The sequence below is a fragment of the Notamacropus eugenii genome, chromosome 1 (genome assembly GCF_028372415.1).
Source record: "Notamacropus eugenii isolate mMacEug1 chromosome 1, mMacEug1.pri_v2, whole genome shotgun sequence".
Lineage (NCBI taxonomy): Eukaryota > Metazoa > Chordata > Mammalia > Diprotodontia > Macropodidae > Notamacropus > Notamacropus eugenii.
In genome coordinates this window covers 303,231,494-303,250,607 of record NC_092872.1, presented here as the reverse complement: position 1 = coordinate 303,250,607, position 19,114 = coordinate 303,231,494, and the positions used below count along the sequence as shown (strand labels likewise).

Here is a 19,114-nt window from a genome sequence, read left to right as displayed (position 1 = left end):
TAAGGAAATTCCTTTAAAAGAATTCATGACTTGTTCTTTTACAAAGTAAAGTACAAAGAAAATAAGAAATGTAAGCAAGAGGATAGACCCATGTAGGCATAGGGCTTAGGTGTTTTTCAGATAGGCTATTTGAGGATTTGAAACTGTTATATTTGGTTATAAACAAGTAGTGATAGTACTACAGATATTTGTTATGATGACAGATTTTTCATCTGAAATCTTGACTGTCAGGAAAATGTGTATACAATAGTTTACAGTGATAGTTTCCACATATTGGTGATGAGATGAATAGTTCTCTGTGCAAGGTGATTTAGAAATGCATTCACCTAAATTGATAATGAGGTGTTTCAAGTTTTAAATACATAATAATAATGTTTAAGGCATTGTTACATTTCTAGATTTTGTAATTTGTTCTCTTACCTAAATATTATATTAAGAATTGTACTATCAGAGAAAAATGATTAATGGGTTAAGAAGCTGTTAAGTCATTCTATTTGACCATATGCTGTAATTTAAAAAATCATACACTTCCATGTTCTGTCTATATTTAAGAGGAAGGTTAACTTAAAGTTCCAATCAATTCTGTGCAGAAGTTGCTGTGTTGTAAAATTCATATTGAACAAATGAGAATCCTTGGGAAAAAATAGGGGTGGCTATTTTCAAGCCTGTTTCATCTAAGGATACATTTATGTATGTTAATTTGGATGTTTATGCACTACTACATTCACTTGTGCATGCTACATACACTATCTATGGGAAATTACAAAATACAATTAATTTCTATTGCTATATTTAAGGACAAAGGAAAGAAAAGATACTGAGTAAATCTTTTAAAGGCCTGGTAAACTTTGTTATTGTAGTAAACTAATTTAATTGGGTATGTTCTTTCTTGGCTTATTTTACACACATACATACATACATACATACATATATGTGTATATACACACACACACACACACACACACACACACACTTTGGGAATTTATGTTACTTAAGGACATTTTACACCAACTTAGTTTTAATGAATTTCAATGTTTCAAGTTTATTTTTGCTTTAAAGAAGAAGAGAGAGATACCTATCATTTTAGAACTATCCAATTAATTTTCTTCAGAAAGGTTTAGTGATTATTCCTCCTAACATCAGGATAAATTTTGAACTATTTTTAAAAAGAAGGGGAAATATTTTAGAAGAAATGTTTTGAGTAAGAGAAATCTTTTGTATGATTTCTGGAGGACACTGGGTTTCTGTTTGTAAACTAATTTGTTGTAGTAATTTGATACTGATGACAATTATGTTCAAACCTGCTGTGACTTTTCTGAGCTTCTGGGTGAGACTTCAATATTTGGGGAGTTCTCTTTATGTAGAGGGTTTCAGAATGATGAAGTTTCACAGGTTTTTTTGGGGTTGAAAGATTAGGGACAGGTTGAGCAAGATGAATGACATGAGATTAGAAAGACAGGGAAAATTTTATGATCCAAGATTGGCAAGACAAGGAATTTTATGGTCCAGGACAAGGGGGAAGCTCTGTGGCATTTTAAAATAAGGGGAAGAGACTTTAGGACACCTTTAGGTTAGAAAATAAACTAGGACATTGAGTAAGGAATTTTGAAACAGCATCCTCACAGTCTCCTCATTGTCCATCCCCTTTTCTTTCAAAGTCCAGTCCTTCTTCAGAAGGACTTTTAAGATCTAATTTAAATGGGCCCATTCCTACTCACAGAGTTGCCCAGACAGGTCTGGGAAAATGTTGGTTTCTCCCTATTATTAAGTGACATGGAAATTGATGTCTCTTTGGTCAAGATCAAGTGATCCAGGTCACTACTCAAACATCGTTTTAATATAGCCCACCTCCTAGCATGGGGACCAGTTAAGGTTCATTGGCATACCTTGGAAATACCTATTCTTTGAAGGGCATCCACCTTTGCCTGTAGTTAAAGAGAAGGTTAAAAGAAGTTGTAATGAAGAGGTTGAGGCATGAAGGGGGACCCCAAAATACTGACAGTCTGGGTTGTGCTCGAATGAATTCGATTCAAGCCTTCTTAAAGCCCAAGAAAACAAAGTATATTAAATATTCACCAAATTGGGTTGCCTCTTAAGGAGCCTAAGCATTTGTAATGCTTGTATTCACAAGCAGACCAGATAGAATCCCAGGTAGACAGAGTCTGAGCTGGATTGAATCTGAGCACCTTCATGGAGGCAAGATGGAACTTAAATACAGGAAAGAGTATAGGAGGGATCTGGGGGGTGGTCTGGTAGTCCAGGGTGATGTGAGCAGGGGTTTAGGAAGGGTTTTGAGGAGAAGTCCAAGGAGGAAATCCAAGGAGGGTCAAAGGCTGGAAACAGCTGGAGGCTATCAGGAGATATCAGACAATGGAGGGTTTGGGTGGGAAGCAGGTGGGGCAATCCAGAGATCTTGATAGGGGCAGTATGGGAATGAATACAGATCTTGATGAGCTTGCAGAGATTGCCTGAACAAATGGGAAGATTAGATTTGAGTAAGAAAGGCCAGTTTAAGTGGAAAGATTCAAGGGGAGCTCAAGGAGGCTTCCAGAGTCTGAACCTCATCAGTAAGATTGTTAACTTAGTTATTTGGGGTTATTGTTTTAATGTGAAAGCCTAAGATTGTTAAGTGATTACTGTGTATGGAAAGGAGAGGATTGAATGAAAGCCTTATCTAAATTTTTTCTTTCCCTCTCCTCCTGTATGTATGGGGGCCAGCAAGCAGGGGCACCAGGATCAGCCTTCTTGGAGTCCAGGTCAGTTCACATTATTTTGTAAACTTGCCCAGGTTCCCTGAAACTATGTGGGCACAGTTGTTAGTTATAGGAGAAAAGAACTTGTTTTAGTTATGGAGTTCCTAAACAATGAATTTGGTCAGCTAAGAATTTGTACGTGGTCTCTAGTGACTGACTTTTAGGACAAATTTAAAATTTAAGATGTGAGTTCTGGTAAAGTTTTGATTAATAAAATTTGCCATCTTATGTAAAAGCTTCTGGGACTATAATAAATTATGTTCTGAGCTCAATAGGCCACCACCTGAAGGAGATGCCATTATTTACTCAGAGAAAATTTGATTGGTACAGGTGGAGGTCTGCATCTGGGAAAAAGCTGAAAGGACAATCTTGGCCTCAACTTGGGATGGGATCCATCTGGTTCGGTTTCCCCTTTGTGTTCCTTTGAAAAGGAATGTTTCCCACCTGACTATTCCTGAGTATGGCTATAAGGTAGATGTGATACTGCTTGTGGAAGGCTGTGATGCTTTATCTAAGCAGTTCCTTGCTTTTCATTTTTTCTGTAATCAAAGCAAGTAGTAAAAAAATATGATCTTAAGGCAAGTATGTGAAATCTTGCTATTTTCAATCTGAATGATTAGTCATAGCCATGTGAAAGAACATTCTTTCTGAATATTATGGGAATAATTAGATAAAGGAAAAGAAATAAAGATAAAAAAACAATGTTGAATCATTATCCCATAGACTAAGGCTGCCATTTAAAGTTACTATAATAAAGACGTATCTGTATGAAATGAGGTCCTTACATGCTTTGATAATCCTTTTTTATATAAACTCTAGATTTTAGTAGAGGCCAGAGTTTGAAGAATCTGGACCTTGACAATCCTTTGATATAAACTTTAGATTTTGAATTAAGAAGAGCCTGGACCTAATAGTTTCCTTTGTTTAGAGGATGCCTTTTGATGTCAAGCAAATGGGACTTCCTTACCAGACCCTTCTTCTAGCATCCTAATGATAAGAGAAAAACACAGATACCTTGGGTTGTAACTTCAGCTTTGTTAACTCTGTTAAGATAAACAACTTCAAAGGCCTGTTTAGGACAGGATGTCTGTATTCTGGGTGATGGGACTTTTCCTTATCTTGAATCACAACGGCATGCTATGGAAAGAAGAGGCCCATAGCTTGGGATCATAAAACCCAACTGATGCTACTTTGTTTACAGTGTGTTTATCTAAGAGAACTCCTTTCTCACGGCAAAATGTATACAAGCCAGAAGATTTCTGTACTGGGTAACCAGAACATCTTTCTGGCTCCATAATGCATTATGTTACCGTTTTCTTTAATAGGGAATTGATCAATTAATTAATTAAATCATAAAATGTATGAATTTAGCCTGTTGCCTTTTCTTTAACCAAGTTTTCAGGTCAACAGTTTCAAAATGATGTAATGAATAATTGGGTATTAATACAATTGACTGAATTAATTACTGAAACTAAATCAGAGACATCTTCAGTTTGGGGAATAGAATTTCAGTATAATTTTCTTAGAGAGAGGGAACTTGTGGAACACTTTTGAACTTTATTCAACGTTTGTTACAATTTTGAATCTGTTATACTCAAAGACCTAGAAGATTTTATGAGGAGAAATGGGAAATTTTATTTTATTTTTTTATTTAATTAGGAACCAGAAGAAGTATAGAAATGCATGTGAGCTAATTAACACTCAATTTAAAGATGTTCCTTAACCAGTATGAGGTTATAGCCATATCTTAAACTGATTATTGGAACTTGCTATTCAAAATCTAATGGAACTGTTAATTGCCTGTTTTTCTGAGTTTGACTCCAGGTATAATTATCAAGAAATGCTGTCTCAGCCATTGATCCATGATGTCAGCAACCCTGTGAGGTGCAGGTATGAATTGCAGAGGGTGATCTCATGGGAAGGTTATGAGAACAACTATTCCACTTGAGCTGAGGTAGGATTCTCCTGACTCAATTGCTCCACTATGACACCTGGCAGACTTTAAGCCTGGCTCAATGCAGTTGGCAGTTTACATGACTCCTGCCTGGAATTGGCATGAAATTAGAGAAATGTTGTTCCCTTGTTTTAGACATGTCTCTACTCTTTTCATGGCAAATTTCTATAATCAAATGTTTTTTAAGTATAATAACAAATCTATTAGATAATAGATTAGTACAGGAACATCTGAGGTTAAAATTTAAGTCTAAGATTAAGATATTAGGCTTAGGATTTTAGTCCAAACAACAACTATTTAGCCTTGACATCTGTTACTAGTATATATTCCTGTATAAGTTAGGGTCCTTTAATTCTTTGTAATAGTATGGAGACAATTAGGTCAAGGGCTTGTGAGAATATTATTCTGTTACTTAGTTAATAACATACTTGTCTCAGTTTTGTTACACTTAGTTAAAGTTATAAGAATAATGGCTTGTGGTCTATTTTGTAAATGCTTTAAAAGAAGCTTAACATGACCAGGAGTTGGAATTGTTTTATGAATGGATTAATGTAAAGTATTTAAAAAAGCTGAGTTCTAATGTGAATTTCTTTTTTTCTTTTTTTTAAAGATAGACCAATTCCATTTATTGGTCCAAGGGTTAGGGTATATATAGACAGAAACTGCAAGTATATGTGACATTCTGCTGGTCTCCTGTCCTAGTGATTTGGCCAGTCTTATTGTCTTTAAAGACTGTTAGCCTAGAGGACATCTATTTTACATATCCCTTGTTTTCTGTAATTCCCATGTTTGTCTCATGGTGACAGCAACGTCTGGGGGGCATGGAGAGCCATTCCGCATGATAATGAGCACAGTCTCAAAGAACAGTTTCCCCAAAGGTCTTTCCAGATCTTGTCAATAGCACTCCACCCTGGCCCTCAACAATTCCCCCTTTCTTTTGTTGTAACGGGAGACAAGGTACTTGGGTTTGAAAAGCTTACCCATGAGAAAGAAGGCACCTGTGAATAGGTGGCCATACAGAGAAACAAAAGGATAGAGGTAATATAGATATGAGCCAATTGAATGGGGATGCAAAGGGATTTGTATTAGCAACATAATTCCAAATCACTTGCAGCTTCCTGGGGGGTCAAGATTTCCCTTGGAGGCCTGATCTATAAATCATGTATGGTGGTATTATAATGGACAGGAGTAACACAAATAGAAATGAACCTATAATCACATCTTATGAACAATCTTGTTTCAAAAACATCAACTTTGTTTCCCACCACCACAATAGTTTCCCTTAAAGTATCCATTAAATTGTATGTATGGATAAGCCAGTTGATACAGAGGAAGCCAATGCTATCACAAAGCTTGTAATGCCTAAAATAATGCAACTTATACATCTTTTCTGTCTTACTTTCAACATTAACTGATTAAAAGTTTGATCAGATACAGACAGATACCAGCCTTTACTTTTGATAGGCATTAAAGCAAACCTAGGACACATAATTAGAGATATAACGCTAGTGTTAGCTATATGAAAACCAATATATTCAGTGATAGTACAATTAAAGCATGTTATTTCCCAATCATAAAAGCAAAAATTCTATCTATATCAATTTGTTTCCAAAAACCTTACACCCATATGCTACCATAATTACCTCCTCTATCTTCCCTCCCCATGTCACCACCCATAGCCCAAGGCGGATTATGTACAAAAAGTCCATCTATCTTCCTCTCAATCAGTTCCTTCTGCTGCAGTGGTCAGCTGGAGGGTGCCCAGAAGCAGAATGAGTGTCTTCATTGTCCTGTCAGTCTGATGATCATGGCTTCTTCTTTTTCCTCGATCCTTATCTTCAGTGTATGGCAGAGGTCAGATGTTTCTTTATGGTATCCAAATCGTTTCTTCACCATTTCCTTCATTGTCTTCTCACAACTTGGAATTTGGATTCCTTTACAAGGGGGCCACTAACAGAGAAAGACGAGTCCTTTTCCTGGATCAGGTCCCTGTTGAGGCGCCATATGTAGCGGATGGCCCGCGTCCCTATACGGCTCAGTGAAGTGGTGAAGAAAAGAGACACTGGAGGTAGGAAAACATAGACCAATTCCTGTGAATTTCTTAAATATTACAATTGATCAAGGTCCCAATTTTGATTTTCTAAGGATGATAAGGATATAAGGCTTAGGAATGGTAATTTAAAATTGTGCCAAGATAACTTTTGTAGGAGAGTGGACCTAAGAAAACAGATTTCTACAAGAAGATACTGAGATGCCATGATGCACTATTGGAGATGATGAAACAGTATCCTGACTAGAAGTCTTCATGGCATGATGTTCACCAACAGACAGTTGTATGAGACCAGACTTCTGAATCTTAAAGGGACAACTGATCATTCATTATTGTTTTCCTTTGGGTCTCTGTATCTGTGTTTATTAAGGGAACTTCCCTTTTGATTTGTCAACCTCTTCCCCTTCCTACCTAAAGGGGAGATGGTTAAAGGGAACAATTTGTATGGGAAAGAAAGTGAGGAAATATTGATTAGATTTGAGAAAGATGTGGAAACAAAAAAAAATTTTGATTAAAAAAAACAGGAGGGGTTGTAAGAGATGAACTGAACTTCTGTTTCCACAGGAAAATATGTAATATAACAGAAATCTTTTGTTTGCTGGGGAAGGCAGGAAAACAAATGGATTAGAAAGAGTCTTGGGAATGTTGATTAACATTTCCCTCACTGGACTGGAAATGGGCACCTGATTATCAGCATATCTAAAGGCAAACATCTCCTTCTTTGTACTTTGGATAAAATCTACAACCCCAAAGACCTGAGTAAGCCTTCATTCCACAATACTATTTTGAATGTTAGGACCTTTCTTTATGGTGAGGGAAACTTGAAACATCCTGGGATCAGTCTTTTTTTTTTTTTTTTTATCAATTAAGAGAATTCCTTTAAAAGAATTTATGACTTGTTCTTTTACTAGGTAAAGTATAATGAAAATAAGAAATGTCATCAGGAGGATAGACCCATGTGGAGGTGGGGCTTAGTTGTTTTTCAGATAGGCTATAAGCCCTGAAGTGCCTAGTCAAAGGGAGGCATTGGGAAATTCAAATTGGAAACAGTGAATAAAAAGGTTCACATTTGTCTGAGCAAGCATACTCCACTAGAGAACTACTCATTCATTCAGGGGAATGAATGTAAAAATAAATATGAATAAAACCTTTTTTGGCTTCACAATGAGCATTGTTCTTTTTAGAGTGAGCATGTTTCTCACATGCCCCAGATCATTGGAAAGTTAAGTATCTGAGTTAAGTTTCAAATCTAGGTTACTGATGTCAAATACAATCTTCTTTCTACTAAATCAGTCTCTCTCCCACTCTGGCAAGAAGTTATTTGCTGCTGCTTATTAGGAGACCAGACCACAGAGCTCAAGGCCCAAGAGGCAAATTTGAAAGCAGGTGCCCAGCTCTATGAGAAGTGCTGCAATCCACTCTTCTTTCCTCTCCCCTAAAAATCTAAGGAGTTATCACCTTCTATCTCATTATAATATATGATAGAGCTCAAAGGAACTGAGTACCCTGTATTATGAATACAATAGTTTCTGGATGGTACTTTGTCAGAGCACTGGATTGGCAGAAGTGGTCCTCTTGCATGGCCGACTTAGTCACCTGATATATCTCCATCATACTTTTTCTTGTGGAGGTAACATCAAAATTGTCACATATACATCAAAACCTCAATCTCTGAGGCCTTAAGGCTAGGATTACAACATCTTTTCAATGACTGATGAAGCTTTTTACAAAGTTTTGCGAAGTTTGAAAACCACCTGAGGTGTCAGCAGAGGTGTCAAATACACAAGTCCTGGACCTCACATGGCCCACAACACTACAAGGTGTGTTCTGAACCAGATTAAAATGTATTTGAGAAATACTTAACAAAATAAATAACGTTACAATAAAACACAGATAATGTTAATATGTGATTTTCTAAGTTAATATGTGGCTGACAAAGGGTTTAGTGGACCCTGCTTCTTTTTGTGTTTTGATACCACTGATGTATAGCACAAGATTATGATTATGTTGAATTTTAATAAGAAACATATCAATAGTTCTCCCTTCCACATTAGAGGTATTAGAAGTGCTGCCCTTGCAATCTGGAAAATCTGTTTAAAACTTTTTGGCCCTCCTTTCACACCAGAGAAAAAGTCTGAATTATTATGGTATTAAAAATAAAATGTGTTTTTTATACAATACTATACAATACACATATTTTAAGCATTTCTGAGTTTCTAAACTTTTTCAGTGTTATCTGCTGGCCTTCACATGTCATCTGCAGCTTCTGCAAAACTCCCCAAAATTTGCCATTCAATTTCTTATGTCAACCCACAATATTTCAAAACCTTAATGGGGAAAATTGAGATGTGGAAGTATTTTAAAAGTTAAATAGGTAAAGTTAAGAAAAGTTAAAACTGCCCTAAGACTGAGAAACACTGTATTTCATAGAATCAGAGATTTAGAGCTAGAAGAAGACTAAGAGATCCTTCAACCTGTCTCTCATTTTACACACTAGGAAACTGAGACACATGAAAGTTAAATAAGTTGCCCAAGGTCATTGAGTCAAGATTCAAACTCAGGTCACTTGATGTCAAATGCAAGATTCATTCTACTGGATTACAATAAAAAAAAAAAAAAAAAAGATCTGGTTTGTGGTGACCCTAACAAGGGAGATGAGTTTTGATGTACTCTGGCCTCATTAGAATTCATCGGGGCATAAATTTTGAACTATCAGAAGTTTCAAGTGCATTACCCCTTTGCTTTCTCAAAGAAATTGTTTATTTTCCAATGCTGCAATACATTCTCTAAAAGCAACTGGAAGTTGCTTAATGCAGTTCCCTTAATGCCTAGATTGTCAATGGGAAAGCAGACTAGGTACCAAGAAAAGTCTCTGCCATTAACTATTTTTTTCATACTCACTCCTTTTGGAGGAAATTAATACTGTGAAATAATTACTCCTTTCATGAACTAGGAGCAATGTATGGAAGATTCAGAGAAACAGATTTCACCTCCATCTAAGGAAAAAATTTGTAACCTTTAGAGCTGTCCTAAAGTAGTAGAGGCTGCTTCAGGAAGTAGTAATGGCCACATCTCTGGAGAACTTCAATTAGAGGCTGAATGGCCATATTAGAAATGTTTCAGAAGGGATTCCTGTTCACACACACCCAGGACTAGATGACTTCTGGGGTCCCTTTCAACTTTCAGCTTCAGTGAGGAACCTAGAACCAAATGTTAAGCATTTATGATCCATCATTGTCATTATTCAAAACAATTTGTTAATCCACTACTTATGCTGTTATAAGAAACTAGGTTAAGTGCCAAATTAAGCAACCTAGATGGCTTCCTTGACTCCTTACTCTCTCACATCCAAGGCTCCCATATTGAATCTGTTGCCAAGAGCTGTTAATTTTACCTTCATAATGTGTACTTTGCCTTCTCCCCTTTGACACTGCTGTCATCCTGGTGCGTATACTCATTACCTAATGGCTGTGCTATTGCAATAGTCTTTTGGTTAGTTTCCCTGCCTCAAGTCTCTCCTCATCCTTGTCTATTCTCTCCCCTTCTCTCAAAGTGATCTTCCCAAATCAAAGGTTTGACCATTTCAGCTGGGTTATAGGGCAGTCTATCTCACTAAGGAATCCCTCAACTCTTGATTCACTTGGATTGGCTTCAGCCTGGTTTCTAAAGAGAGGTGTCAGACTCTTATTGTCTATCCTGTTTAAAAACAAAACAAACATTAAAAGCCCTCTTTTATAAAGGGGATATTTGTTTCAAAGATAAAGCAAGAATAGAACTGCAAACCTTTTCCCCAAACAGCTGGGGGATACATTCCTTAACATCTCAGTCCTTGATGAGATTGGACTGGGGGTTTAACCACAACCAAAATACAGCATGGCTGATGTGTGGATGAATCTGCATCTCTACTATAATCAAACTGAGTCATCACTGGGGATACTATTCCTCATCTTCTGGCTTCTGGGAAATTCCAGCATGGACTCCAGCTGCTCAAAGCTCATAAAATCATACCATATCCAATCTCCTTCACCTACAACTGGGACAAAGATAAAACAGTCAATGTGAGTGGATAAAAGCTGGAGGCCTCACTCCTCACAGAGGACTTACCCCTAGACTTTTCAAAATGCTAGTTACAAGAACATACCTCTGACTTTTTATACATGCAATCCTCTCTCCCCCTAACCTTGTGCAAAATCACTTAAAGCCAAAAATCTGATTTCTCAGTGTTACACCAGAAGAAATTTGAAATAAACTCAAAGTATAGATAGAGTATATATAGGGTAACTATCTCCTCCACACAAAGGAATTTTTTAAATCATAAAAGATTCTTAACCACAGACACCTAAATCATGAAACATTGCCAATAATTCCTACTCTATTTTTTGAGAGGATTGATACTTAAAATTTTTAAACATTGGGGCATTTAGTGTAGACTTTTGAATAGTTATTCATCTGTAATCCTCCAACACCTCCCCAGGATTTGTCTTCTAAGAAGCCAGAGCATGCTCAGGCTGATCCTTCTCCAAGAAGGTAAAATTGCAGAAAACATCTGCTTCAACTCAGCCTCACATAAGAAAATCAAGAATTCCTAGGGTAGCCACCCCCCAAAATTCTATCTCAAAGTTCCTGTTCTGTCATATTTGCCGGAAAGACTATTTTATGGAGAACTCACACAGGGGCAAGTGCTCACTTTGTAGTTAAGTAAAACAATATATGAACACTCTCAACTTCTTTCTTAAGAACTTTGAAACTGATGGTGTGACATGGGACATGGTGTGACATGGTGTTGAGTGGGATAGGTTTAGTGAAGACTTCTCAGATTGTAATTCTTCTCCCAGGGGTGAGGTAAGACCGAGAGGCTCAAGGTTACTATATTTTTAGAACAGAATAATTCCATATAAGGATATAAAACTGTGTAGTACATTAGGGTCTCAATGATTGGATAAAGTTTACCTAATTCTTCACTGTCTTCATTTCAAAAGGAATTGGTTAGATTTCATGTCTAGAATGTAAGATCATTTTCTCAGCTAATGAGAATAATGGTCAGTGGTGGGGGAGGGACTTGCGTTAGGGTCTATATTGATAATGTTTAATATAAAATTTTAGAATAATCTCTTTGTTCTCTCTGAAGCAAACTCAGAGGGTGCCTCTTCCTATGTCAACAAAGCCAGCCAAGGCTGACTCTACATTCCTTAAGAGACCTTTAACCTAAGACACTATCTTGAATAATGGGACATTTTCCATATCTTGATATTTGTAGACATATACTATGTTATGGCATGTTAATGGTAAAGAAAATATAGACATCTTAGGTCGTAATTTCTACTGAACTTTGTTTACCCTTTCCTATGTCAGTCATCTGTTTAGGGCAGGAAGCCTGCCACTCACTAGTGGTGGGATTTCCTTATCACTGAGACATATGTTTATCCAGCCTGGAATCCCAAGGCCTGACCAACATTGCTTTGTTAATTGTCCTGTCTTACTGAATTTACGATTTGCTCAATTAGGAGAGTTCCTTTCTCACGGCAAAATGTATATAAGCCAGAAGATTTCTGTACTGGGTAGTCAGAACATTTCTGGCTCCATAATGCATTATGTAACTGTTTTCTTTATGGGGAATTGATCAATTAATTAATTAAATCATAAAATGTATGCATTAGCCTGTTGCCTTTTCTTAACAAAGTTTTCAGGTCAACAGTTATGGCGCCCAACCGTGGATTGGAACTGTGGAACCGAATGGACATTTCCTCATCTCGCCAACGCCAGGACTCTGGCGCCAATAGGAACTATTTTTCCTAGAGTCCTGGGCCTTGACGGGGTCGGGGTAAGTCCCTCCATTCCCAGCTTCCAAAGAACTCTCACTTTAAATTCCCTTTAAAGGAAACTCTGGGGATGTTACCTTTTTCTTTAGTGGGGAATTGATTAAATTCCCTTTAAAGGAAACTCTGGGGACCTGAGACCAAGTCGCGTTAAATCGCTCTGTCTTACTTAGGTCTCCTCTGGCGATCGATCTCAGGAAACTTAGTACAGGTATTGCTAGCACTAGCGTCAATCACCTAAAGATAGCCCTAAATTATGTTGGCCACCACAGGGCTCTTTTGGACCGGTCAAAGTTACTTTATCTTACAACCAGATTAGGTTTAAAGGCCAACAAAACAACTAGCCAGCAGTGAGAATGTTTCATCTTGGGCTTGCTGACTCTGCTGAGTGAGAACAAAAGACAGGTAGCCTCTTCCCTATAGGGCTGGGAGCTGCTTCAGCACCTAGCCGTATCCTGGCAAAAATCTTTTCTTCTTCAAGGGCTCCAGTCTGTCCTTCCCTTCACTCCCTCCGTCCTATTCCTTGCCCCCTTCCCTTCCTCCCCTTCCCCTTGAAGGCCTCTGATCTGGGGAAACTGAGGGCACCTAGATGCAATCTTTCCCCCTAGCCTTCCCCTACCTTAGACCTGAGGAAGGCAGCCTCTGTTCAAGCCTCTGTTGCCTCCCTCCTCCCCATTCCCCCTCCCCGCTTTCCCGTAAGGGCTCTGGTCCTGAAGAGGACAGTTACAATCCACCAAGAACTAAAGGCCTGAACCTATTCCCATGGGGCCTGTTTCTTTAAGACAGTCAGATACTTTGGGGCACCAAGGCTCCCCACCCCTCCAAAGACCACAGGGGTGCTCTGAGCAAAGGCGGCAGGATTCCCCTTTATTATCAGACCTTGGATTCTTGCAACCCCCTTTCCTCAGAATGATAATAGCCAATTCATGATGGGGATTTCTAGCAAGCTTCTAATTGCCTTCTCTTTCTGGGTTGTTTTTTTTTTTTTGTGAGCTACATTTGTATTTGTCCTGTTGTCAATTTGTCTGTTGGTGTATGTCCCTGTCCGTATCATGTGTGCTGTGAATGAGTGTGTTATCTTGTAAGATTTAAGTGCAAGCAGCCAGACTTCAAGGGCTGCAGCTAGGGAAATAAACAAACAAAATTTTGAGACTTTTCCTTGTCATTCTGGTCTGGCCAACCTGGAATTACAATGGAAAGTTAGATCATCTTAGGTAAAATCATTTTAGCAGATTTGTATGTTGTGAAATTAATCAGAAATATTTCGGGAACTGATCATTTGAAATAACTCCTAAGATTGTGAGTAGCCCACCTTTCTAGGTGCAGCTTGGAAATGCCACCTAGGTCCTAGACATTCTGCCTGCCCTGTCCCAGCAGTCACATATCGCCCTAGGGGCTCAGTAAATTCTGCTGCTGTGGGGGGGATTGGAAAATGTGGAAGAATCAGGCCTGTAGAGAGCATTCTCTACACTGCCTGCGAAAGTCACCACTGGGACATCAGTTTCTGTGCTCTTGGTAAGCTTCACTTCTCTGTTCAGTTGCAAAAAGTATTTTATCTCTGTTTGACCCATTTTCTGATTTGTAAAAACAATTATGCTTGTTGTTATGGGATCAAAATGATAAAATGATTGTAAAATGCTTAATGTAATGACTGGTATATGTTACATACAACATTATTATCTCTCTAATGTAATTGTTACCTTTGAAGTGGTTTTAATTGCTAAAAGTAATAAGATCAATAATTTCTAGAAATGCAAATTATACCATCTGCAGTTATTGCTGTTTTAAAACTGTATTTCTAGGATTGTATTTCTGAATTTCTCTTAGATTGTGAAAATTGAGTGACCACTGTAATCTAGAAATAGTGTTAGACAAAGCAATTTTTAATTTGAATTTTGTTGAATCTAAAAGATGTTGGGAAAATTGTGTAACACCAGTTATGTTACTTTATCACTCCTGCTAACCTTGTCTTTTAATGTTTTGTAACTGTCATTTAGAAAACCAGTTATTTTCACCCTTGTCTGTTAAAAAAGTTAAAGCTTAACAATTTGGCTATCTTCTATGAAGTTGTAGGATTGTTAACTAAGTTATTTGGGATTACTGTTTTAATACTGAAATCTAAAATTGTTAAGTGAATCCTGTGTATGGAAAGGAGGGAATGGAGTGAAAATTTTATTTAGATTCCCTCTGCCCATTCAGAACAGTCCCACAATGGAGTGAAAACTTTCTTTAAATTCCTTCTGTTCATTCAGAACAGTCCTCCCATTCCTGTGGGTAAGATCATCAGTCCTAGTAAAGGAATTTGGTTGGTTAATGCAAATTCTAAACAATGAATATTACTTGTGCAGAAGTTGTAATAGATAGAGAGAATTTTTAATAATTGGTTTTTACATCAGGAAGTTTTAAATTTGAGAAGGAAAGATGTTAAATGGAATCCCTTATGTGTGTGTGTCCTGGTAAATCTTTATTGTTTATTGTAACTCCAAGAGAGTGGAAATAACTGTTATCTGACTCTAAGCCGGGATTAGTGAAACTTGCTGTTTAAGGTAAAAGGCATTTGGGACCATAACCCTTTTTGTTTTGAGTTTGAATTTGGGTATAGTTGTCTGCATTAAATCAGTATCTGAGACACATGCCACAAAGGAATATTTCTCACCTGACTAAACACTGAGGGTTCAATTCTAGACTCATTCTAGGATGGGATCCCCCTGGCTCAGTTTCCCTATTCCTGAGTCTGGCTATGAAACAGATACTGCACGATTGGAGAATTTCACTCCTATCTGAATTGAAACAGAGTAAAGGATGGTTTATCCTGTCATATTTGGTATGTCATATGTCCCTGCTTTTTCCTTCTATAGCAAATTTCTGTGGTCAGTAACAAATGACCAGCAAAACATGTGAGCCTTTTGTGCAATCTTACTGGGAAATCTAATATTATTTTTATCTGAAATTAGAACATATGCAGAAATTTATGTAAACTACTTAAGACTCACCTTAAGATGTTCCCATTGTTTAAAAGGATTTTAAAAGCAAGTGTTTTTTTGTGAGTCAGTCTCTTATATCTAAGAATACTGCAATAATTAAGAATTCAGTTTGTTATAATACTTTGGAAATTCATATTACTTAAGAACATTTTTGTAACAACTCAGCTTTAATGAATTCCAGTTTTAAAGGTTTATTTTTGCTTAAGAAAAAAAAGAGAAAGAGATATCAAGCATTTTAAAAGTTTCCAACTAGTTTTCTTCATAAGAGTTTAGTGAACATTAGAGTAAATTTTAAACTGTTTTTAAGAAGGGAAATACTTTTAGCAGAAATGTTTTGAAAAATCATGTGTGATTCTTAGAAGGCCTACTAAAGTTTCAAAATAATATACTGTTAAATTAAGCTGTTTTGATCTGAATATGTAGTCATTCTATGGCCTAAATTAGAGTTAAAGTATGCGTTTAAATTTATTATGTAAAAGATTTAATTCCTGAAGTATCTCATTCTTCCAGAGTGAGTATAATTAGGGAAGAATAACAACTTGTGAAACAAAGACATAATTCCATCAAACTATAAATTTAGTCATTAACCTCTTTGTTTTGTTTAAGCTGGAATGAGATTCCAGTACAGTTATGCTAGCAAAAAGTAATAACTTATGAGCTATCTTGTCTTATGGTTAAAATGTAAAAGCAAGTGGAAGAATAGGATTGAGAGATTTGGAAAGATAAATTAAGTTCTGTTTGAAACTATGAAGAGTAGATAAGATTTGGGAATAAATATGGGTGTTCTAAACCCATCTTGCTCCTAGATAGTTGTTCTGGATACTTTTGTGTCAGTTTCAGATGGTTTAAAGAGTGAGGAAGTATTTTATCTGAGGGATACCAGCCAGTATTGATTTGCTATATAAGACTGGGACTGCAATTTACTATTGTTTGAAGTTCTGATTACAGGAATACTTGTCTAAGTTATCATAAAGCCAATTGACATGTGCTGCAGGCTAATGGTGGATGCTTGGAAAGGTTTTGAAGACGACCTTGGACACGGCCTAGGTAGGATCTTCCTAACTTTATTTTCCAAATGTGCTATTTCCTTTCTGATAAAGGAAATTCCCCACCTGATTACCTCTAAGCCCTGCTTTCAGCACCTGGTAACCTCATGATTACATGTCAGATAATGGCTTATTCCTGGAATCAACCAGAACTAAGGAGATCCTTTCCTTCTGTTAACATTGTCCCTCTTTTTCTTTTATAGCAAATCTTTATAATCAAGAAGTTCTGAAAGTACAATACTAAGTCCATCAAATAATAAATGGAAATTGGAGCATCTCTGAATTATTATAATGGGGTGCAGGAATGAATAGCTTATAACTTTAACCTATATTCCTGGCCAAATAAATAAATGTAATATAGAGATAACATCGAGGAAATGATTAGATCAGGTAATAAGACAAAGATGTAATGTGATAGATGTCTAATTAAAGTAGCAAATTTTGAGGAAAAAATATGCAAATGTATATCACTGACTTCTAAAATTTGTCATGCTTTGGATAATAAGACCTCAAATATGGATTTTTGCATAAAATTTGTATAGGATAGTAGTAAAAGTAAGTGAAATTATTTCTTCTCCGTTAAAATATCTGTCCAATAAGGTAAAGTCAGATGAGTTCATTATATAGTTGAACCCTCACATTTTAAAAGATTCTTATTCCAGGTACAAGATTTAGGTAAAGATAGAAATAGTAAATAATGTGAACTGAAATTTTCTGAAATTTCAAAAGTGGAGAACAAATTTTAAGTAATTGTACTAATTTATGTTGTCAGAAGTATCTGGGAACTTCTAGATTTGAACCAGAAAGGCAGAATTTTCTTTTTGAACCATCCCAAGAATAAAACCTATTGTCAAAGAAAAGATATCGAGGTTTCAGATAACTACATGAGAAATCTGGGATTCAAAGTTTTGTTTAAATGAAATTAAGAATGGATTACTGGGATACAAGGAACTTAATGTTAATTAACTTTGAAATAATAATTGCATTGATTTGTATGGTCCATGTTTAATTTTCTTGTTTATATTGGAGACATATAAATCTCCCTTTCAAAACTAGTCTATTGTGAGCCATCTAAGTTTTAATCTGTACCTGACAATGTAAAAATGCAATTTGTGAACTGCAAAAAAACTTCATTGTGTTGTTTGAACCTAGCCCTGCATGGCTGGGAAACTGAACTATTGCTAAGTGTCTTTAGCCATGTTAACTATGTTGTATTGTTTCATTTCAATTATCAAACCATGTTTTCTGGGAGACCCTGTCAAGTTTTCTGTATAGACTCTTGGATCCATCTGTCACTTCCATTGCTCCTGCTCCTGAGTGGATCATGCCCTCCAATTTTGAAGAGGCCTGAAGAAGATGCCATCAGACATAGACAACTTTCCCAAGAGCCTGGACCAGACTTGCATGAAGAGTAAACTCTCACACTAATGGTTATTTAGAGATTTTTTTCTTATCTTTGTTGGTCTACAGGCGAAGCCTTCGGTTTGCCTTTGACCAAAAGGAGGGAATGATAATGTTTAATATAAAATTTTAGAATAATCTCTTTGTTCTCTCTGAAGCAAACTCAGAGGGTGCCTCTTCCTATGTCAACAAAGCCAGCCAAGGCTGACTCTACATTCCTTAAGAGACCTTTAACCTAAGACACTATCTTGAATAATGGGACATTTTCCATATCTTGATATTTGTAGACATATACTATGTTATGGCATGTTAATGGTAAAGAAAATATAGACATCTTAGGTCGTAATTTCTACTGAACTTTGTTTACCCTTTCCTATGTCAGTTATCTGTTTAGGGCAGGAAGCCTGCCACTCACTAGTGGTGGGATTTCCTTATCACTGAGACATATGTTTATCCAGCCTGGAATCCCAAGGCCTGACCAACATTGCTTTGTTAATTGTCCTGTCTTACTGAATTTACGATTTGCTCAATTAGGAGAGTTCCTTTCTCACGGCAAAATGTATATAAGCCAGAAGATTTCTGTACTGGGTAGCCAGAACATTTCTGGCTCCATAATGCATTATGTAACTGTTTTCTTTATGGGGAATTGATCAATTAATTAATTAAATCATAAAATGTATGCATTAGCCTGTTGCCTTTTCTTAACAAAGTTTTCAGGTCAACAATATAAATCACTGCCTTTTCTTTGTCTTTGTCTTTCCTACTCTAGGTGAACTGGTATAGGATTGTCCTGCTTCTCGAGAATCGAATAAATAAACTTTCTGTCATCACTTTGAGAGACCTCTGAGTAATTGATTTAAGTAGGGACCTGAGACATCCCCCACAGTGTGACATGGTGTGACATGGTAAAGGGAAGTCCAGCATGGAGTACCTTCATCAGAGAAAGTGGTGTGCTTTAGGAGAAAAGCACAACTGCACAAATTTAGAGAATCCACCCCAAATACTCACTTTGATTATCTGTGCCTGACTTGCGGTAGAGCATTCTCTTATTTGTCTAAATAGTCACAGTTGGACACAATGTAACTTGACTCTAACAGATATAACAATGTA

At 36.8% G+C, this 19,114-nt stretch overlaps 1 long non-coding RNA gene across 1 annotated transcript; it reads left to right on the top strand.

The window, feature by feature from the left end:
• The first annotated feature begins 6,463 nt into the window (after positions 1-6,463).
• LOC140517807 (uncharacterized) lies at positions 6,464-18,834 on the top strand. The gene is made up of 2 exons (XR_011971754.1): positions 6,464-6,775; positions 12,438-18,834. It is a non-coding gene; the product is annotated as an uncharacterized lncRNA (long non-coding RNA).
• Positions 18,835-19,114: the final 280 nt, after the last annotated feature.